Genomic DNA, 22554 nt, shown 5'->3' on the forward strand with positions numbered 1-22554 from the left:
TAATTATCACTGTGTATACTGAGCAACCCTCTTATAAAACAAACCGACCAGCGGGACGCAGAGCAGATCAGATCATATATCAAAACCACAACTCTGTTCCTGCACACATTTAGGAACTGGAACACAGCACCTTATCTACCCCCTGTATGTAAACTTGTGATAAAGGATTGATGACGCTGTCTCCAATAAGCTGATCACAGATGTACACAATACAGGATAATAACTCTGCACCTTCTCTCTGTAATACAGGTTGTGGTGTTTATACTATTATTAGGTGTTACTTATATAGCACCAGGATACTCCTCAGTGTCTTACATATGGGAACAAACACTGTAATAAAACAAGACTGTGTATTACAGACAGACAAAGTGGTAAGAGGGCGCGGCTCCCAGCTTACAGTCTATGTATGGTCTATAACAGAGGCAGAAGACACACACAGAGGTTATGTGCATACTTCTACCCACAATTCCCTGGGGGCATTTTCTGCATTCCAAGCTTTGTGGAAAAATGTAACTTTATAACATACATTCCTTTAGGAAAACCTGTTATATAACATAACAGTGACTGAAGACAGAGGGAGAAATGGAAATGGCCTGAACTGTGTGTTGTCCAACTAACCTGCTGGGATGATGACGCGTTTCTTAAAGCTCCCCCACTGCCCACACATAATGGAGGTAGACAATTCAGGGGCTTGGCCACGGAGCCAGTGACATCACCGAGGCATGAGGCATTTTCTGGCATTTTGTGCCTCATGCCTCAGAGAGGTCACTGATTCCTAGTGGATGGACAGGTTACAATGTAATGGATACATGTTCAGACCACAAAATGGCCGCCTCCATTGTATTCAACTATAACGGGAAACATGGCAGTGACGTGTCTGGTCTCTCACCTCTCTAGTCAGCAGACGGATGATCTCCAGGGTGAGGTTCAGCAGTTTCTCTATGATCAGGTCTTTGTTTTTGTCAATCAACAGCGAGTGACGAATATGTTCCATGAAATGGACCTCCATGGTCTTCAGGGGACGTCTCCTACGGGAAAGGAATAAAAGGTCAGCTCCGTGTCTTTAATTTGATCCTATGGTCTCGGACACATAAGGTGGTGCTGAACCGCTCCACTATCCCAGGAACAGACATCCAACTGCACTATAAACCATCTGTAGAATATAAATTGTTTATTTGCCCTCCAAAAGACCCTTCATATAACAAAACCTTCATTTTGCAACTTTTAGATCAGGGGCTAGATTTACTAAACTGAGGGTTTGAAAAAGTGGGGATGTTGCCTATAGCAACCAATCAGATTCCAGCTGTCAATTTGTAGAATGCGCTAAATAAATGACAGCTAGAATGATTGGTTGCTATAGGCAACATCCCCACTTTTCTAAACCCGCAGTTTAGTAAATATACCCCAAATTATGTCAGTTCCTCGTTTTCTCTTTTTTTAATGTCTTTTTTTCAAAGTTTTACAGAACCAGTGAAGCATAGAAAGGATACACCAATCATGAATGACATTATGCCAGATGGGGGTTACGTAGCACAATGTACGGGAACTAATAAAATAACAGACACTAGCAAATTAAATTCAACAAAATTGAATAGTATTTTAATTAAACATTGTTTCACATGCTTCAGAGCTGAACACAATCAATGTTTCCAAATATTTGCAGGAAAAGTCTCCTCTAGTGAGTCTAGGTCAGTTTCCCATTTGTAAGTACATAATTCCACAGAGCTGTGGCCCCAAGTCCTATATAATCCTGGGCCCTGTGGTCATGTGACATGAGATGAAGGGGGAGGGGCTGCTGGCACTTTATAGTTTGCATGCATTGTATACAATGAGCTGTATCTGCAGAGGGTTCCAGCCCTGTGCACCTTCATACAGCATGAACTAGGTACATGATAATAATAATATCTCATACCTTAACTCTGCAGCAGAATATGTCACTGGCGGAAGGACAAACAGTGCATTGATCTCTTTGAGCTAAACATGCGCCGCAGAGGGTTATGGGAGTTGTAGTCGCTCTAGAAGCGCTAGAACTACAATCACCACAAATCATGTGGTCTCTGCGGCATCAGCCGGTGCCCGATAGAGCAGACGTCTAATAAAACATTTGTCCCTCGCGGCGGCCATGTTTTTGAAGACCAAGACTAACTGCAGCTATTATAAAAGGCTCCAACATAATGGCTGCTATTGTGGAGTCAGATTGTTTTCAGGGTTTAACCAGTTCTCAGTATAGCCATAGTTATCTAGCCCCTTTCTTCTTCAATTCTGCCAGTCTAAACCATTTTAATTTGATTATATGCTGCCCCTGCTCTTGGTAGTGTAGTGTAAATATAATAACATGGGCTAAATTAACTGGTGTTAATAATAATAATGCCCTTGGCTTACCTCCCACATGTGCCAAAATTATGTAGGTTTGTCCTGCCACCTGGAGAGGCTGCACGCTTGTCTTGAATTCAGCCAACCATTCCTGAACCTGGCATGAGATTGGCGGACAAATAGGCTACAAACTTGCCATGGTTGTTCCAAACCACCCCAATGGCACGTAGCCCAAAAAGCTCCTGAGTCCAAGCCAGTAAGATACCTCAAGCAGTTTTTCCTTTCAGCCACAGTACAGTCACACCAACTAGACGTTGCCGGACCATGGGTCTGCTTCATGTGTCAGAGAATCAGACATGTTCAGAGAGACTGCCCCCAGAGTAGAGGACCAATACCTTGGGTCTGGTCCCTGCACACAATGTTGGTGGCATACTGCGAGGAGGTAGAGAGTTGGAGATGACTGGCCATACCACCGGGAAAGGTCTGATGTTGAGGGGCTCCAGTACTGCGAAGGCAATGTAGCTGGAGTTTGGGCGCAGCTCCTGGCAACATGTGGACCACATCCAAGCCGTGCAGGTTGGAGATTGAGAGACTCAGGAGAGACTTCAGTTCCCACATTCAACCAAACTGCAGGGCAAAGTGTGCCGTGGCCAGAGGTCAGCAAAGGAACGCCTAGGTCCGACTTGATTGGGGCCGTGAACAGGGAATGGTTGAGATGGGAGTGATAAATGAACTGCCTGTGTAAGTTCTACAGTCAGCCACTTTGTTGGCAATGTGACCTACAGCCAAGCCCAGAGAACGTACTATTTGTGGACCCTGACTTACCCACATCACTTCATATTCTGGCTGTGATCTGCCCAGGCAGGCAAGTGATGCATAGCAGATGGGCAGGTGAGTCATCAATCAGGGGTGAGAATAATGTGGCATTAGGGACTATTGTACAGCCTGACAAACAGGATCAGCCCCAAGGCACAATGTACAGCCTCCAGGCAGGTGCTAGTGCCCTATCAATACCACAGTCAGTTGCTAGAACCTGAGCATGATGCCTCACTTTCCAGCCATCTTAGCTGGAAGAAGACAGGGGTGCAGCTCTAGAGCAATTTCTTCTTGCCACGATTATCTTGTCCTTTCCCGGATGTAGAAAACAATATTTCTGCCTGCACCTGGCCTCCAGCCACGTACCCTGCAGCCCATGCCAGTTATTGAGGAACCCTTTATGTGGGTTGCAGTTGATATTATAGGACCCTTGAAACAGCTGTACTGGAAAGGAGTTCACCTCTTCCTTTGTCAATTATGTGACACAGTACAGAGAGGCAGTAGCACTGTCCTCTATTAACACAGAGCTTGTAGCGCAGGTCATGATGGGCATGTTCCCTTTGGGTAGGTTTTCCCCAGGAAATGGTGACAGATCAAGGGCCGCAGTTTCAGAGTGAACTACTGATGATCCTCTAGAACTGTTTGGGGATTAGACTCACCGCTCTTTACCACCAGATAACCAATGGACTGTGTGAGCTGTTCAGCATGAACCTCAAACACCTGTTACAGGCCTATGTACGAACTGAAGCAAGGGATTGGGACAGATTCCTGCAGCAGCTCCTCATATACTACCGGGAAGGTGCCAAAGAAATCATCATCCAGATTCTCCCCCTTCAAGCTCTTATATGGACGGTACATGCACAGTCCCTTAGATTTGGTTTGCGAGAGTTGGGAAGTGGAGTTTGGTGGCTATGATCAACTGTCAGGCACCGTCCCGTGATCTCTCCGGGACGGCCGCCTGTGCTGTCTCCACGCGCGTCTGGTTGCTAAGCTACCAGACGCGTCACTTCTGGTTGCCCGGCCCCGCTGTCAACACCTAGCAACAGGACGCGACTCTCAGGTCTCGGCGGCAGCTGATGACAGCTCCGCCGTCCTCCAGCTCCCCTTTGGTCACTCATACTATTAAAGGCACTTCCTGGCTACCTCCTGTGCCAGAGTATCAGGTCCACTTAACTGCCTCCAGCGTTCCAGTATTCCTGTACCTTGCTTGTATCTGACTCTTCTGCCTGCCTGTGACCCTTTGACCCGGACCGTTTGACTACCTCTTTGGATCTCCCTGTTGTACTGCGCTTCCTGAACGTTACCGACCGGGCTTGTCTCACCATCCCTCCGAATACTCCTTGTGTACCTCCATTGCCAGCACAGTTACCGACCCGGCTTGTCTGACCACTCTTCTCACGTGTCTCGCTATCCGACTCGTGGAAGGACCGCGAAATGCATGTCTCCTTGCGGGGGTCTCTGGTGAATACCAGGGGCACGTTAGATTCCGCACCTTCTTCCGAGTAGTGCCAACGATAGTAGGTTCGCAATGCATCGTCGTGACATCATTCTGGAGTATGTTGAGAGCATACAGGAGTGCATTAGGCGATTAATGGACCTTACCTGCTGTGGCTGGATCACTTATAAATAACTTATGGTATAAGTATTGTGGCAAGAGCCCGCTACTGCTGAAGCACACGCGAACAACTTATTCTTTTTATGCAGCTTTATTGTCAGGATGGTTAAAATGTATGACACCATATGAACTTCACAGCAATTATGGAGACCCTAAACACTAGCTAGACATAGACCAGGTCTCTCAAGACCAGCCAGCTTCCCCAGCGTTGGTCTCTGTGAACAACTGACACAAGCAAGCTTTTATACATGATACTCATCCCCCAGCCTTAGCTTGATGGGCAGGTGACTCACCCAACTTCCCTTTAAGGGGAAACGCCTATCACTGGCTCTGTTTGCACTAACAGACACACCCTGTCTGTTTGCTGAGAGGAAGGAGCTTTCAAATCATGTAAGTTAACCAAACTTTAAACTACACATAAGTTTTTACCTGGTTTAACCTCAATCTAGGTGTATAACTGCGCCAATGTCTTACTCTGCTTGTATGCTTTCTCTGCATCTTGTTAGATAAATGGCTCCCTTTATTACAGTATATTTAAATTATTAGTGCAGTGCACCGATTTATATAATTGCAAATGTGCTGATTTTTGATACTGTGTATTAGAAATGTACTGATTTCTGAGGTATTGCTTTCTGAGACAGTATTTCATGTTTGGGTTTTGTAACTTTTCTATAGGAAATCCTAAGTAAGTATATGTATGGAGAGGATGTGTTTTTGCAACTCTGGAGACAGGTGATCTCATGTTAATTAGACCTTTTCATCGCTTTTCATGTCTGTTGAGCCGGCAAGCACAGGAAGGGTAATTAGACTGGCTGGTAGACTTCCTATGTGTGTAAGACTAAGGATACAAGTGATCACATATTAATGTGAATTTTGCAAGTTAAATTGCATTAAAAACAAGATTAGACAAATGTTATATCTTGATGTAAACATTCAATATAAAACCTCAGCCGTAGTGGTGGCGTGAGTAGCAATGTACAAAGGTGTTAAACCCCTCCAAGCTGAGTTATGTACAGGCTGCATGAAGCACCTGCATTGGTTAGAGGGGCAAGAGGCTGGATTACTTCCTGCCAGGGTATCTGTGTAAATCTGTATAAAAAATGGGCTATTTGACCATGTAATGTAGTACTATACAATCTGTAACTTCTGGAAAGATTGCTGGAACTACAGACTGGCGTGTGACTATCCTTATTAGGACTATGTGAGCTAATAAAACATCACTGCTTCAAGATCCTGCTTTGACGACTACTTATCTGTGCTTTACATTGGCTTAGTGGTTAGCACTTCTGCCTCACAGCACTGGGGTCATGAGTTCAATTCCCGACCACGCCCTTATCTGTGAGGAGTTTGTATGTTTTCCCCGTGTTTGCGTGGGTTTCCTCCGGGTGCTCCGGTTTCCGGCCACACTCCAAAAACATACTAGTAGGTTGTCTGCTACCAAATTGACCCTAATCTCTCTCTCTCTATATCTGTAGTCTGTGTGTATGTTAGGGAATTTAGACTGTAAGCTCCTATAGGGCAGGGATTGATCTGAGTGAGTTCTCTGTACAGCGCTGCAAAATCAGTGGCGCTATATAAATAACTGATGATGATGTAATTCCTGTGACCTACAGATTAGACCAATCTAATCTGTTATCCGGCTTTTCTGAGGTTGAAACCCTGCATTTAGTACCAACGCTCTGCCCACTATCTGCAGCTTTGGCCAGTGTGATAGGCCAAGGGGAACCATCCACAGCAACCCTGATCTACAGGAAGAGGTCAGGTGTACCAGCCCAGGTGCCCAGCAAGGGCGTACACTAGCAGCGAGAGTTACCCTGAATGAAGTGGTCTTAGGCACCAAAAATGAGCTTAGTGGTGTCAGAGAAGCCCAGTCTACTGCGTGTCCAGGGGCGCAATTTGGAATAAAGAAAAGGAGACGGTGGCCAGGCAAGCCCAGCCGGTCCCAGCAAGCATGGAGAGGGTGGCATAGCAGGTCTATCATGTCACACCCGCAAACACCTGCAGATCGCACAAGCCAAACAGGAGCTGCTGTACGTCTCAACCCCGACAGAGGTTGGACAGAAGGTGCTGAGAAAAAGAAGTTGAAAGTCCGATGGGTCTCTCCATAGTGCAACACGGGACGACTGACTACAGAATCCCATTTGACGCCACTGAGATAAAAGATTCTGACAAGAAACTTTGTTTTTTCTTTTGAAGTGATGTAGATAAATTATAAGTCGATATGTTGTATAACCCATGAATAAAAATATTTTATTTGCTTTCTGGTATAGTTGTCTAGGTGTACTTGTCTAACCTTATTCTGAATAGTGCTAAATCGCACTCGGAGGTAGAGCCTGTAACATGGAAGCTATTGCACTGGGATAGGATACTCTCCAGGACCCTTCTAGCTTGTGCAAGAGTGACGAGATAGAACTCTGCCCCTGAACCGTGTAACCCAAATAAAATGTAAGAAAGTTCTACATTCTTGTGGTATGCACGTCTATTTAAACTAATAAACACAGAGAATATCCTTCTTGTTTCTGTGAAACACCCTAATTCGTTATTGTCTTCCACCTTGTCACTGTCTTCCTGCCATTGTTCTTACCTGTTTTCACTGTCCCCATTATCTCACTGTTCTGTTACTCTCTCTCCCTACTATGCCTTCCCTCTCTCATTCCATACCCATACTCTCACCCCGCCCTACCTCTCCCGTTCCTTCCCGCCCGCTGCTCATCTTGCTAACCTCATCCCCATCTCCCCCCTCTCCTCTCCCCTTTTCTCCTGTGCCCTCTGGAATGCTAGATCCGTCCGCAGCAAGCTGACTGCTATCCACGACCCCTTTCTATCCAACTCCTTTAACCTTCTTGCCATTGCTGAAACCTGGCTCTCCGATTCTGACACTGCCTCCCCCGCTGCCCTCTCCTATGGTGGCCTCTCCTTCACCGACTCCGCCAGGCCTGGTGCCCGCCCAGGCAGTGGAGTGGGCCTCCTCCTTTCCTCCACCTGTACATTTCGTGTCATTCCCCCTGAACCCTCCCTCTCCTTCTCCTCCTTGGAAGCCCACTCCATCCACCTCTTCTACCCCATCCACCTCCGCGTCACTGTCATCTACCGCCCCCCTGGCCCCACCTCCCTCTTCCTTGACAACTTTGCTGCCTGGCTTACTCACCACCTCTCCTCAGACCTCCCCTCGATCATTCTCGGTGACTTTAACTTCCCCATCGACAACCCCACCGACCCTGCTTCCAGCAAACTGCTCACCCTCTCTTCCTCCCTTGGTCTCACCCAATGGACCTCCTCCTCTACCCACTGCCTTGGTCACTCCCTTGATCTTGTCTTCTCCTACCTATGTAGTCTCTCTGACTTCTCCATCTCTCCCTTTCCTCTATCCGACCACCATCTCCTCTCCTTCTCTCTCTCTCTTCTCCTGCTCCCCTCCCCCTGACCAAACCTACTGTCCATACACAACCTCGACACTCTTGACCGTGCCTCTCTGTCCTCCTCTCTCGATACCCTCCTTTCCCCCCCTTTCCTCCCAGGCCTGCCCCAACCAGGCGGTCTCCCTCTACAATCACACCCTCACCTCCGCTCTGGATGCGGTCGCCCCTGCCCACTCCATCCACCCCCGCTGCTCCCAACCCCGGCACTCCAAATTTACCCGCTTCCTCCAAAAATGCTTCCGTACCGCCGAACGTCACTGGAGAAAATCCCGCTCCCTGGCGGACTTCCTCCACTTTAAATTAATTCTTTCATCCTACAGCTCTGCCCTCTCACTCGCTAAACAATCTTTCTTTAAATCCCTTATCTCCTCCCAGTCCTCTAACCCCCGCCGGCTCTTCGCCACCTTCAGCACTCTCCTGGCCCCCTCCCCCACCCCCCTCCTCCCTGACTGCCTCCGACTTCACCTCCTTCTTCTCCTCTAAAATCGAGGCCATCCGACTTGAAATCTCCTCCTCCACTCTCCCTTGCATCCCTCCCACTCTTCCGTCCTCCCCTCCACTACTTCCGCCCCACCACGGGCGAAGAAGTCCACTCTCTCATTTCATCCTCCCCCCCCACTACATGTCCCCTGGATCCTATCCCCTCTCACCTTCTTCGCTTCCTTTCCCCCACCACCTGCTCCCACCTCGCTCACTTCTTTAATCTCTCCACTGGCATCTTCCCCTCCTCCTTCAAACATGCTCTCATATCCCCCATTCTTAAGAAACCTAATCTCGACCCCACTTCTCTCTCGAACTATCGCCCCATATCTCTTCTCCCCTTTGCCTCCAAAATTTTTGAGAGGCTCATCTGCAGCCGTCTCACCTCCTACCTTTCTGAACACTCCCTCCTTGATCCTCTCCAGTCCGCCCCCTTCACTCCACTGAAACTGCCCTGGCTAAAGTCACCAATGACCTCTTCTCTGCTAAAGCCAGGGGCCACTTCTCTTCTCATCCTCCTTGACCTCTCTGCATCCTTCAACACCGTTGACCACCCCCTCCTCCTCCACACCCTCCAGTCTTTCGGCCTCTCCGGCCCAGTCCTGTCCTGGTTCACCTCTTACCTTGCTGACCGATCCTTCTCTGTCACCAGCTCTGGGTCTCTCTCCCCCCCACCCACCCTTCCTGTCGGGGTCCCTCAGGGCTCTGTTCTGGGACCCTTACTCTTCTCTCTATACACCTCTTTCCTGGGTGAACTCATCAACTCCTTCGGCTTCAACTACCAGCTTTACGCTGACGATACTCAACTATACCTCTCCTCTCCTAAGCTCTCTCCCTCCCTCCTCTCTAAGGTGTCCACCTGCCTCTCTGTCATCTCCTCCTGGATGTCCTCCCGTTTCCTCAAACTTACCCTCGCCAAAACTGAGCTCATAGTTTTTCCTCTCCCTCATAACTCATCCCCTTCTGATCTCTCCATCACTGTCGACAACTCCTCTATCTCCCCTGTCCCCGAACTTCGCTGCCTTGGTGCCATCCTCGACTCCTCTCTCCTTTGGCCCCCACATCCTCTCTCTTGCTAAATCCTGCCGCTTCCAGCTGCGTAACATCGCTCGCATCCGGTCCTTCCTCTCCGAAGATGCCACCAAATGTCTCATCCACTCTCTGATCATCTACCGCCTGGACTACTGCAACCTCCTCCTCACTGGCCTCCCCCACTCTCATCTCGCTCCCCTTCGATCTGTTCTTAACGCTGCTGCTAGACTTATTTTCCTTTCTAGCCGCTCCTCTTCTGTCTCCCCCCTCTACCTAGCCCTTCACTGGCTCCCATTCCCCTTCAGAATCTTCTTTAAACTCCTCACACTCACATACAAGGCCCTCGCCAACTCCACTGCGCCCTACATCTCCTCCCTCCTCTCTATTCACACTCCATCCCCTCTCCGTTCTGCCTCTGACTGTCGCCTCTCTTCCCCCCTTATTACCTCCTCCCATGCGCATATCCAAGACTTTGCCCGCACCGCCCCCCTCCACTGGAACAAGCTCCCTCCCTCCATCAGAACTTCCCCTAATCTGTCCAGTTTCAAACGGGCTTTAAAAACCCACCTTTTTCTTAAGGCCTTTCAGTCTCCCACTTAACTTCCAACCTTTTCTTCTGCCTCTCCCCCTTCTTTCCCCTTCCCTGCCTCCGTCCCCCTACTCTCCCTCTCTCCCCTGCGTGTCTGTCTGTCCACCCCTCCCCTTAGATTGTACGCTCCTCTGAGCAGGGCCATCTCTCCTCCTGTTTCCACCACTTCTAACTCTGCTCTCCTGTTGCTTAGCCCTCCACCCCCCGTCCCCTCTGGGGTTCTCCGTCTTCCGCGCCCTCCTTCTTGGGCTCCGTTGTTTGCGGATCCTCCCTCCCCCTTCCCCCGCCCTCTCTAGCTATGCATCGAGCTTACTGAGTTACTGTGCTTACTGTTTACTGTACTGTGCTGTCTCACCTTGTATTGTAATTTTGTTTGTCCCTGTACGGCGCCACGGACACCTTGTGGCGCCCTATAAATAAAAATTAATAATAATAATAACACCTATCTTGCTGTGTTACTGTAACCAACAGATTAAGGATCACAAAACCATCAGCTGGCTGTCCTTTGTAGAGCCCAATGTTCCTGAACCACCCTTCTGCCAGCTACCAAGCAGTCTTGATCCACAGTAAGTGGTTATGAAAAATTTAGAGACACCAGGAAGGAGGTGTTGCAGCTGCTACACATTGCCTAAAAAGTGTGAGTGGTTCTAGGTGCTGATAATGGAGCCTCGTAGTGTCAACGATATGCTCCTCCAACTTGGCACACCTGGAGAGTGGTTAGTTTGACCAAGTGGTGCCACGAGTAGTCAGTGGCAACTAGTTGCTGCATATCAGCGAAGTTTCATAAAGGATGGTGGCAGAGTAAGCTCATCCCATGACAATAATGTTTCAGTTTCTTTAATGCCCACAGAGTGGCCAAACATTCTTTCTGGATAGTGTCCACCTCCTTGTCAATCAATGTGCAAGAGATGTATGGTCAAGTCCCTCTTGCAGTCCGTTGACCACACCATGGTGTGTGCATATCTATTGGTAGTCATGTCGGTGAGAGGTTTGGAAAGGGTGCTGTTTTGGGGAACAAACTTATGGTAGTAGCTGGCAGATCTTAGGAAGGCTTTTATCTGCTGTTGTGAGACAGGACCAATTGTAGGAACCTAACTTTGGTGGGTAGCTAGGAGACGACGGCAAAGCCAGCAAAGCTGCTGGTGTAGAGGAGTCAGCCACCCTTCCAGTCTGACAGTTGTCTTCTAGCAGGATGTCATTGGGAACCCCTTCCAGTTTCATTTCACTCACATAAAGGTGGTTATATAGCTTGGACTAACAGTGTATTTAATGGTGGTGTGCTGATTGGCTGTAGGGGCACAGAGCATAGCTCTTTTGTACTCCTCCTAAACTCATCTGAGTCAGCCTGAGTGATCCTACTGTTGCCACCAAATTTGATGATATCCAATAGGGAGAGGTCTATCGATGACCCAGGATACCTTGACGGAAATCACACTAAGGACTAGATTTACTAAGGTGCGGGTTTGAAAAAGTGGGGATGTTGCCTATAGCAACCAATCAGATTCTAGCTTTCATTTATTTAGTGCTTTCTCCAAAATGACAGGTAGAATCTGATTGGTTGCTATAGGCAACATCCCCACTTTTTTAAACCCGCAGCTTAGTAAATCTAGCTCTAAGACAGATAATCAGGGCAAAATAATACAATTGCTTGTTCTTAGGCAAATCATTGTACACCACCTTACATTAAGTGTTCTGAAAAAGTTAACTTGGTTTGTTCAGAAAAATATTGTTCAGGCCTACAGCTTTGCAAGTCACAATAGGCTTTAGTTTTATTAACAAGTTTCAAGGATATGCAAGAACTGCAGCTATAATTTGTAACAGTTATGTCCAGTTTCACAGGACATGTATATCTTCCTTTGTAATATTTGCTGATGTTGGATTTTGTGATTCACGCTTACGCAGTGCTAAAATGTCTACGTTACTAAAACATTATATATAGATGATGATTTGTTTTGATAACCTCAGAGCATACACTATACTCCACCTGTGCGTGTAATTGTTGTCTCTCCAGCCGTTATGATCTGATCACTGACCACTTAAGAAATATCGCTATCAGTTCAAATGGGCTAATCACACTGGTCTCAGAAGACACACATAGGACACATACACCAGTTAAAACAGCTTTACCAGAGACTAAAATGGGGCCTAAAATTTGAACCACATGGCTTCCTTCCCCGAGTCCTACTGCCATAACGACCAGTGGCTAAATCAAAGTCTTTTCCCACTTACGGCGGCCAACACTAATAAGCTACGACCAACCAACACCACTTATGCCTTTGCAGCTTCTACATTTGAAAAAGACTCTTACACCATACTTGACAACTCTCCCGGAATGTACAAGAGACTCATGAATTCCAGGTAAGTCTCCCGGGAGAGAAGGCCATTCTCCTGCATCCTGCCCACTTCCTGGTGAAGTGGTTTGGATGGGAGCTTCCATGATGCGGTTTACGCCAAATCGCGTCATTTTGGCCTCCGTACTCACACTTTACCTGCCTTCCGGGGTCTCCCGTAGGGTTGAAATAAAATGTCAGCAAGAATGTCTTACGCTTTTCAGTTGGGCACCCGTGATGGGTGTGCATCATTGCATCTCTGCAGGAGGGGACGAGCCGCGTTCCTCTGAGCGCACATCAGGCCCTTCTGAAGCGCTGGGTTGTCGCCTCTTTTCCCTAAAACACCCCTTCAATGCTGCTCGCATGCCATCCTGGTAGACGCAGCTTGAAGAGGCATCCATCACTGGGACATACCTCCCAACCATTCCATACTTACACTAAAAGGTTTCTTAACACCAGTTAATTTTGCAAAACAACAGTATGAGCAGGAGCAGAACATTATCACACTACAATGGCTCAGGTTGGCAGGAGTGAAGAGAAAAACTGGTTTAACGAGAACCGGTTTATATCCTAAAAACCCATTTAGAATCTCACGCGACAACCACCATATCTTCTGACTCCACAGCAGCAGTCATTTTGTTGGAGCCGTTGGGTATAGCCGCAACTAGTCTTGGTCTTCAGAAACATGGCCGCCGCTCCGTACGCCTGCTTATAGGCTCGGAGCCGCTAGAGTGTTTATGAGGGACATTTTGTTTTTTTTATTTTTACGCGTCTGTTCTATCGGGCACAGGCTGATGACGTAGGGACTAATGAAGGAATTCTGGCAATTGTAGTTCCAGCGCTTCCAGACTCCTTGGTTTCTACAGGGGGCGACTACAACTCCCATAACCCCCCTGCGGCTCTTGTTTGATGTGAGGAGGCCAGTGCCCTGTTTGTCCGTCCGCCAGTGATACATCCTGCGGCAGAAGTAAGGTATGAGGCATTATTATTGTTGTCCTGTATATGGTTCATGTTGTATGAAGGTGCTCAGGTCACTTACAGTCACCCCCTGCAGACCCAGATCATCATACAATACATGCAGAGTATAAAGTGCCTGCAGCCCCTCCCCATCTATTGTCTCATAACCAAAGGGCTGGGATTATATGGGATTCTGGGCCCACACGTCTATACTATCCCATATGTGTATATATATATATATATATATATATATATATATATATTTATTTATTTATTTATTGTGCCCCCCTCTCTGTCTTGTCTGCACCACTAGTTACACCCCTGAGGGTGATACTGTATTAATGGTAATGTAATAATCTTTTGCAAAAAAAGAAAAATAGATGCTTTAGTGCCACAGTGATGTCACTGGCTCCTACCTAGTAAGTCAGTGTTGTTAGGAGTATCTTAGCCTACAAAATGGCTGCCTTCTCAGTGAGCTGTGTTTTTGTGAATATTGTTACAGTGGGTAAAATGGCTGACTCCACTCAACTTCCAAATGTGACTGTGTTGTGTTTAGGCTGAACAGATATTGTCCAGTTCGAGGTCTACTTTGTCCTCAGACCCCCGTACAGGCATACATTAATACATTAACATATACTTTTTTTACTATAAAATGTTGTGGGTTCTTATTTGGATGTGTTTGGCGCAACAAGCTGAAAAGCCGCAGGACGCGCCGACGCTGAGATTCGTGTCCACATCAGGCCGGCTGCTGAATATTGTTATGATTATTATTATTTTTGTTGATTAGTAAAGCACCACAGAGCTGTACAGTGGGGAAAAACAGGTCATACATAAAACAGGGACATATAAAACACAAAAACAGGCATAAAATAAATGCATGAAAACAAAGGGTAGGGAGAGCTCTGCTCGAAAGAGAGCTTACAATCTAATTGAAAAAGGGCACAGCTGGGACAAGATGGACTGTGGCTCAGAGTGAAAATAGCAAGGGAATTGAAGAATGGTTGCCAAATGCTGAACTGCTACAGCCTCATTGGAGCAGGATCCAGGGCAGCTGCTCAGATTGAGCCCCAGGTTTCAGATCTAGAAGACGGGGAGGCCTCAAAAGTGGAAAGTGCTACAGAGATCCTGCCATAAATTGACAATCGCTGAATCTGCTTAACAGACACATTGAAAACTAGGATGGAAGAGGCGAAAGACAGAATTACTATAAAATGACACAAAGCCTTTGATTCACAGTGCGCCGTATGTACGCCTGTTTACCGTATTTTTGCACTGTGCATGCTCGGAAAGTGAACGTACACAACTGGGGCTATTCAGACCTGCAACTTTTTTTCCACTTGCAGTTCCTCATACCTGAAGAGATGTGACGGGGAGGGAACAACGGATGTGCTAACGTAGGCAATGTATTGTAATGCCATGTTTGAGCAATTGTGCACGGATGTATTGACGGATACGGCTGAAAAGGCGTTTTTATTTGTGGGCAGTCGGAGCGGGTGTCAGTAGGGGATGATTATGAACACTCGGAACTAGCGAACTACTTGTAACTAGGGGTTTACAACTGATTTGCAAATGATTTTTGAGACTTTAGTAGTCCCTCGACCATAGATTAGAATTTGCAAAGAGTTTTGTAGCAAAGATAGAAAATCTATATTGTTTTTGGTTTTTTTTCCTAGGTTGGGAAGTTGTTCTTGCTGTATTAGATGGGTTATTCAAGTTTATCATGTCCATAGTAATTGCATTCGTAACATATAACATCAAAGGTTTATGTACACGTTCGAAAGTTGGACGTAAGTGTCTGTTGTCGAGCGGACACAACTGCAACTTATTCAGACCTGGGGGGTATATTTGCTAAACTGCGGGTTTGAAAAAGTGGAGATGTTGCTTATAGCTGAAAGAAATTAAAATCGCACCAGGTGGATCTACTATATCCTATATACTTAATATATCTCAAAGGGATAATGCCCATTATTTCAAAATTGCACTAGGAGTGGTGCTCCCATGCATATAAAACGTAATATGAAAGTAAACACGGGGGGAAGGGAAGAGATGTGTAGGGATTAGATTTATCTATAATAGATTGTTATCCCTTGGCTAAATATCTACTTAAAATCGCTAATTTCATCTGTGTCAAGGTTGTCTTGACAGCTCAGTTTAGCGAAATGCTCGTTGGCGGCAATACGCGCCACAGGCTCTCTCAGTCTTTAGGCCTAACGCACAGGTAAAATTAGCGATTTTAAGTAGATATTTAGCTAAGGGATAACAATCTGTTATAAATAAATCTAAGGCCTGATTCATTGAGGATCTTAACTTGAGAAACTTCTTATTTCAGTCTCCTGGACAAAACAATGTTACAATGCAAGGGGTGCAAATTAGTATTCTGTTTTGCACGTAGGTTAAATACTGTCTGTTTTTTCATGTAGCACACAAATATACACTTTAAATTTCAGTGTACAAATAAGCTATCAAGTATTTGTATGCTACATGAAAAAACAGTCAGTATGTAACTTATGTACAAAACAGAATGCTAATTTGCACCCCTTGCATTGTAACATGGTTTTGTCCAGAAGACTGAAATAAGAAGTTTCTCAAGTTAAGATCCTTAATGAATCAGGCCTCTAATCCCTACTAGGCGAATACTACTGATCGCATACTCTGACATTATTAAGGAGGATTAATACCGAGCAACAAAGCTATCTGGGCTACTTATTAGAGTTGGGGATCATTATATTCGGTATTATACTCACCTCACTGAAATCTGTATGTGTAGGCACAAATAGATTCACTGGTGAACGAACAATATTGCTACCCTGTTATGTAGTGAAGATGAAAAATTACTACCATATTATATGCAACTTGGACTAGGGTAGTCAATATCTTCCGGTTATATATACCGGCAAGATCTAATTGTTAAACATTGATGACATTTGATTCATAAATTTTTGGTTTTCCAGTAACAATATTAGTTAATCGTTATATGTACTGAATCCAACAAACTTACGGCGCGTCTAGCAGTATTCTTCTGCTAGTTTTAATTCTTTTTCTGGTTCTTCATATTTTATTCAAGTTTTATCAATTCGGTAATGTTGTTCAAGATATATAGATCATCATTTTAATGCATATCAATAAAGTGTATATATTATATTTTATTTTGGTCCTTGAGTGCCCTAAGTACACATCCCCCCATGTTTACTTTCATGTTGCTTATAACTGTCATTTTGTAGAATGTACTAAATAAATAATGCGGTGGGAACACTTATAAATAACTTATACGTATACAATTGCAAATGCACTTATTGTGTTACATTGGGATGTGTAATTATTTGGGTTTGTAACTTTGCTAGAGGAAGTCTGCTTGCTGATGGCAGGAAATGCTACATAAGTCTTTTATGTTTAGTGAGAAACGCCTGTTTTGTCTGTATAACCAGCAGGGCCCGCTGCCTTTCTGTCTGGTGTGGCTGCATTTCAGATAATGCAAGCATCAAGTTTTAGCACATAACAGGGTAGTGTAAATATTGTTTGCTTTGCATTGCATGTAAATCCATGTTTGGGAAAACATTGTTTTCTGATGCTAAAAATAGCTCAGACGTTGCAGAACCATCTCGGATCAGGGGACTGGCTTACCCCTGTCAGAACTGTATAAAAAATGAGCTGTTTGAGCATGTAATATATCATTCTTGTGCCAGCTATACTTCTGGACTTGGAATGATCGTTAGCACCACACACTGGCGTGTGAACTGTCCTTGTTAGGACTATTTGAGCTAATAAACCATATTTTACTTCATGAACCTGCTTTGATGACTACTTACCCTGCTGTAAATTCCTGTGACCTACAGATTAGACCCAAATCTAATCCGTTCTCCGGTTGATCTGAGGTGAACCCAGCATTCCAGTGCCAACCTTTTGCCTGCTACCTGCAGCTCTGCAGAATCCCTGATCTGAAGGCAAGAGGTCAGGTATACCAGCCCAGGTGTACCAGCAAGAGTTACCCAGAAGGAAGTGTTCTAGGTGCCGGTAAAGGAGCCTAGTGGTGGCAGTATTATTGCGACAGGAGGGTCGTATTTGGGATAAAGAAAGGGAACGGTGGTAAAGTAAGCACAGCCGGTCCCCAGCATCAACAGACAGGGTGGCATAGGCGGTCCATCATGTCACAAAAAATAGCTAGAATCTGACTGGTTGCTATAGGCAACATCTCCACTTTTTTAAACCCGCAGTTTAGTAAATATAACCAATGGGGGGGAGGTAAATGTATCAAGCTGAGAGTTTTCTGGCGGGTTAGAAAGTGGAGATGTAGTCTATAGCAACCAATAAGATTCTAGCTATCATTTTGTAGAATGTACTAAATAAATGATAGCTAGAATCTGATTGGTTTTTCAAACCCACCGGAAAACTCTCAGCTTGATACAATTACCCCCTGGGCTCATCTTCAACTCTGCATACGATGTACATACACTTGCAAGCAACTTTTTCAATTGCAAATTTGTAACCTGGAAGATTTATTTGGACATTTAGCTTTGGTATCTTCCCTGAAAAAGTGCATGCCAACGATGGGAGCAAAGAGGCTTGGGCTTGAAAATACCCTGGGGCACAGCAATGTTAGACTTGTGGGAATAACCAAAAAAGTAATGGTAGCATCACCTGATGTGTACCTGGAAAAATTATTTGCACCAGTCCTGGACTTGACCTCCTTAAACCAACACTGTGCTGGTGGAAAGAACTCATCGGGTTCCTGGCTCATCGCTTTGACACGTGCTGATGAGACACTTAGGGATTAAGGCGCTATACCAGGAAGGCAGGAGTGTCTTGCGACAGCAGAAAAATATAATTTTAATCTGAATTCCCCATGACACTACAAAGGCAGCACGGGTTGTTTATATCAGTCACGAAGCGGATTCCCAATTAAGGTTTGACAGCACAAGTTTCAGCAATCAACTAAAGTTGATCCTCATGAGAAGCTAATCTGCACATCTGCCGCAGCAGTATTATCTTTAACATGAGTCGGCCTGTACAAGCCGTCCATTTTAGGAGCCAAAAAATGGAAGCCTGGAGCATGGACTGCGGCATATTCGTTGTTTTTGTTATACATGGATTGTGATAATAATATTTTTGACTGGAAGATCTTTGACCTGTGCGCTCTGGGCGATCTGTAAGGGTTCCACCACTTCAACGTCCTCAAGGGCGGCCTCTTGGTATGTTTGTTGTAAACAAACTGAGGATAAGTGAATGAAATAACACAGCAGCCTGTGATTAAGGTCCCCACAAGATGCGCTGATATATGTGGCTGCAAATAACTGTCACGGTTTCCAGACCACCCAGCAGGTCACATGTTTCAGGTAGCCCAGCAGGTGCACAGGGAGAGTTCACTAGCTGTCACAGTTTCCAGAGCAATCAGCAGGTGCACAAGTGTATTGCCAATTGCCACATTTTCCAGAGGACAATGGTAATGTATTGTTGTAAATAGCGGACCGAAATTTTTGCAAAAGAACTCCGAAACAATGCAACCGATTGCAACACCAATGTTTTTCTGCAAATCTAGAGACCAAGACCTTTAATTTGGTATATTATGTGCCTGCTCAGATGACGGTATCATCGAAATAAGTAACTTAGAAAAGTCTTACTTATGCTATTAATATATAAATTAAGTGGACCTCAAACTGGTTCAGTTGTTAGTAATAATAATATGCCCTGTTGGGGGTGGTAGATATGGTGATTTGGGATTGTTTTGCTGCTTTACAATGTGTTTGGAAAGTTAATTCTCCCTTCCTCATTCTCGTGATGATGTATTTATTATTATTATTATTATTATTATTATTATTGTTGTTTATTTGTTAGGCGCCACAAGGTTTCTGCAGCGCTGTACATGGTACAAACAGTAGACTATACAGGGTAAAACAATACAGAACAATAAACACAAAGTACCAGAACTTCAGAAACTCCAGGCAGGCAAATACTGTAAAGACGGAGCGGAAGAACAGGTATGGAGACAGGAGGGGAGAGGGGCCCTGCTCATACGAGCTTACATCCTAAGGGAGGGTAAACAAAATCAGGCACAAGAGGAATCCAGTGAAGCAAAGGGGAGAGAAAAGGGGGCAGGGGAGAAACAGAAGAGGTGAGAGGTTAAGTGGATGGTTGGTAGGCCTTAAGGAACAGGTGAGTTTTAAGTGCCCGCTTGAAGGAGCACAAATTGGGTGAGAGACGGATGGAGCGAGGGAGGTCGTTCTAGTGAAGGGGGGCAGCTCGGGAGAAGTCTTGTATTCTAGAGTGGGAAGAGGTGATCAGAGTGGAGGAGAGGCGGCGGTCGTTGGCTGAGCGCAGGGAGCAGGCGGGAGTGTGAATGGAGAGGAGGTTAGAGATATAAGGAGCAGTAGACTGGGAGAGAGCCTTGTAAGTGGTGGTGAGGAGTTTGAAAAGGATTCTGTAGAAGAAGGGGAGCCAGTGTAAGGCATGGTAGAGAGGGGAGGCAGAGGAGGAGCGGCGTGACATAACTGACATATTTAGTATGTCAGTTATGTCCCCCTTTTCTCACTACAATCATATCAACGCAAGCAAACTTCTTGTATCATGGCTGAATTATGTAATACTAAAAACAACATGTGGTGGATGGTGGATATTTAATGAACATGGTGGATGATTGGAGATGCAGTAGTGAGTCCTAGTTAAATATTATATCCTGAAATAATAGGGAACTAAGTGATAAAATAGAATGATTAGTGTTCCAGTTCTGAGAGCAATGTTCTCTGGACATTCTTTGTCTGTAGGAAACGCACTTAAAAAACCCCTAGTTAACGCTATACAATGTGCTAGAGTTGGATACATCTTATACACTACCTAGTCTACTTATACTAGGGGTGTGTCTATATTAGCTACAATAGGGGGTCAACAATAGTCAGAGTAAATATGGGCATGCTATATTTTATTTGAGTCGATGAAATATACTATTCTAGATTTCCACTTTCAACCGTAAAGGCACGTTATGCTTAAGGTGTGTGGGGTATTTATCTCCAAACATGCCATTATGAGAGTACAAACCTCAGTCAAATTAATAACAGAGGATATAAAGTTATGGGATATTTTGATGGCGATACATCTTTGGCGTTTCAGCAAATTCATCATAAATGGGACATCCTAGTTTCCTGGTTCATTAGGTATTTGCCGATATACAGTGCTGTTGGATCGCAATGGGACCTGGGAAGGTTTTGAGTTTTTTCCCCACAAGGTAATAGTAAACTGATTTCTCCAGCCGTCCTATTAATCCACAATAATGAACAAAATATTCAGAGTGGGATGAGAATGTGGGAGAAATTAGAGATGAAGTGTTTGAGGAGGCCCTTCTGATTCCCCATAAGGTGATCTAACATGCAAGAAACCTGTAACCAGCCCAAATGCTTAGTACTGTTATTAGAGACTCTTCTAATTCACAAAGGTACATTTATAGTCTTGATGTGGAACTGCTGTCAGGTCAATGATTTTCGGAATAAGGTGGTGGAATGTTAGACCATTCATGGTAACCAGATTTGTTGAAACTTTGCAAGACCCCAACCATCTAGTTACATATCAATTTGTTCATCGCAAGACAAAGTTACTAAGCTTTTGTCATTCAGCTATTGCAAACAGTTGGTTTCCAAGCATCAAATAAAATCCTTCTCAAGGGGGGTATGATTTAGTTTCTTAGCAATCAGTTTGTCCAAAATGCCCAATAAACCTACCTATGTGGAACAAACTTTAGGATATGCAAATGCATTATAAACAAATTGCATGTTAAAGGTTAGTGATTAGCATTGACCTTGCCTTCTATGGGAATAACTGCAACCCCATACCATGCGCAGATGAGTCCCACAACATTATAGAGCCAACAGAACTCTCCGCTGTTGTAAACAAGCACTCAGGGCTGCACAGTTCTCCAGGTGGATACTTCGCTCTTGTCTTTGTGATGATGTCAGGAATCCTGCATTTAGATGCAGGAAGCAGTATCTATCTTTCACTTCACAGTGTGGCAAGCACAGCTGATGTAAGATGCTCTCAGGTGATTGCTGACATCACAGAGGCGGAATTGAACTCCTAAATGGTACTTAAATCTGCTCTGCCTGTCATTCTCTGCCAGAGTATGAGCATTGTTGTTCTGAGCTCCTGTGCGTGTTCCTCGATTACTACTTGACTTCTGATTATTGTCTTGGCTTGTTCCTTTATCCGTAAGATTTGGGTCCTGACTTTGTACAGCACTGATCGATTGGTTTTGACCTTTGGCTTCTGTGATGATTCCCCTGCCTGCTGACTCTGTTTTGCGTTACCTGCATACTGCTGACTTCGGCTAGTCTATCCTCTCTACCCTTCTGTGCTGCTATGTATAGTGCTCTGCGCACACCACACGAAGGGCTAGTTCTGTGGGCCCCGACCTGGTTAACATCCAGTCTTGTGCCGGGCTCTGCTGAATGCCGGTATTAACGTAGACTATGCACCACCTCACTCTAGCTATGTCAATCTTAGCTGGTGTTGTGTGCGCAACTCTGATCCTGATAGTCGAGAACATGGTGAAGGATCATTCATTTGACAATATCGCCTTCATCCTACTTCATAGAGCACAGACGATGAACTTTCTACAATTGAACTTGCATTACGCAGTGTGATGAGGGATTTATTCATTGCAACCAAAAGAAAGACACTTGCAGTCAATTGATAGGAAGTTCTTTGCCTTGCACTTCAAATTAATACACCATCACAATCCGTAGGTATGTGCCCTTTCCTGCTGATGGTTTTCTCTCAGTGTCCGGCACCTTAGACACCATTCCTCATGAAACATTAGCAAGTTGAGCTTCTTGGTTACTGAAGCTGCTGCAAAACAGGAGATGTACAAGAGATAAAGTTCTGTCCATGCTTGAGTGATATGGACTCCTCAGATATGGTCTGTTATAATAACAAATGGACCACATGCAGTCTGACTTCAGTTTTAAATGTAATGCGTTCGAAAAACGCCTCTGGAAGAAGTATGTGACATAGAGAGCTATAGTC

General features: G+C 45.2%; 2 protein-coding genes across 15 annotated transcripts in view; one reads left to right on the plus strand and one right to left on the minus strand.

Moving 5' to 3' along the window:
* LOC142140704 (uncharacterized) overlaps positions 1-22554 on the minus strand; it is a 233637-nt gene that overhangs the window by 18454 nt on the left and 192629 nt on the right. The gene's annotated exons all lie outside the window — the stretch shown is intronic.
* The window catches only part of LOC142140705 (uncharacterized), a 148037-nt gene continuing 138866 nt past the window's right edge, over positions 13384-22554 (plus strand). For 7 of the 14 annotated variants that reach the window (XM_075198513.1, XM_075198510.1, XM_075198504.1 and 4 more), the window contains exon 1: positions 13386-13566. The gene's annotated coding sequence lies outside the window, so the exon portion shown is untranslated. Of the gene's footprint in view, positions 13567-22554 lie in introns of all 14 variants that reach the window. The other 7 variants (XM_075198512.1, XM_075198514.1, XM_075198511.1 and 4 more) reach the window with 3 other exon arrangements.

Source organism: Mixophyes fleayi, chromosome 2 (genome assembly GCF_038048845.1).
Source record: "Mixophyes fleayi isolate aMixFle1 chromosome 2, aMixFle1.hap1, whole genome shotgun sequence".
NCBI lineage: Eukaryota > Metazoa > Chordata > Amphibia > Anura > Limnodynastidae > Mixophyes > Mixophyes fleayi.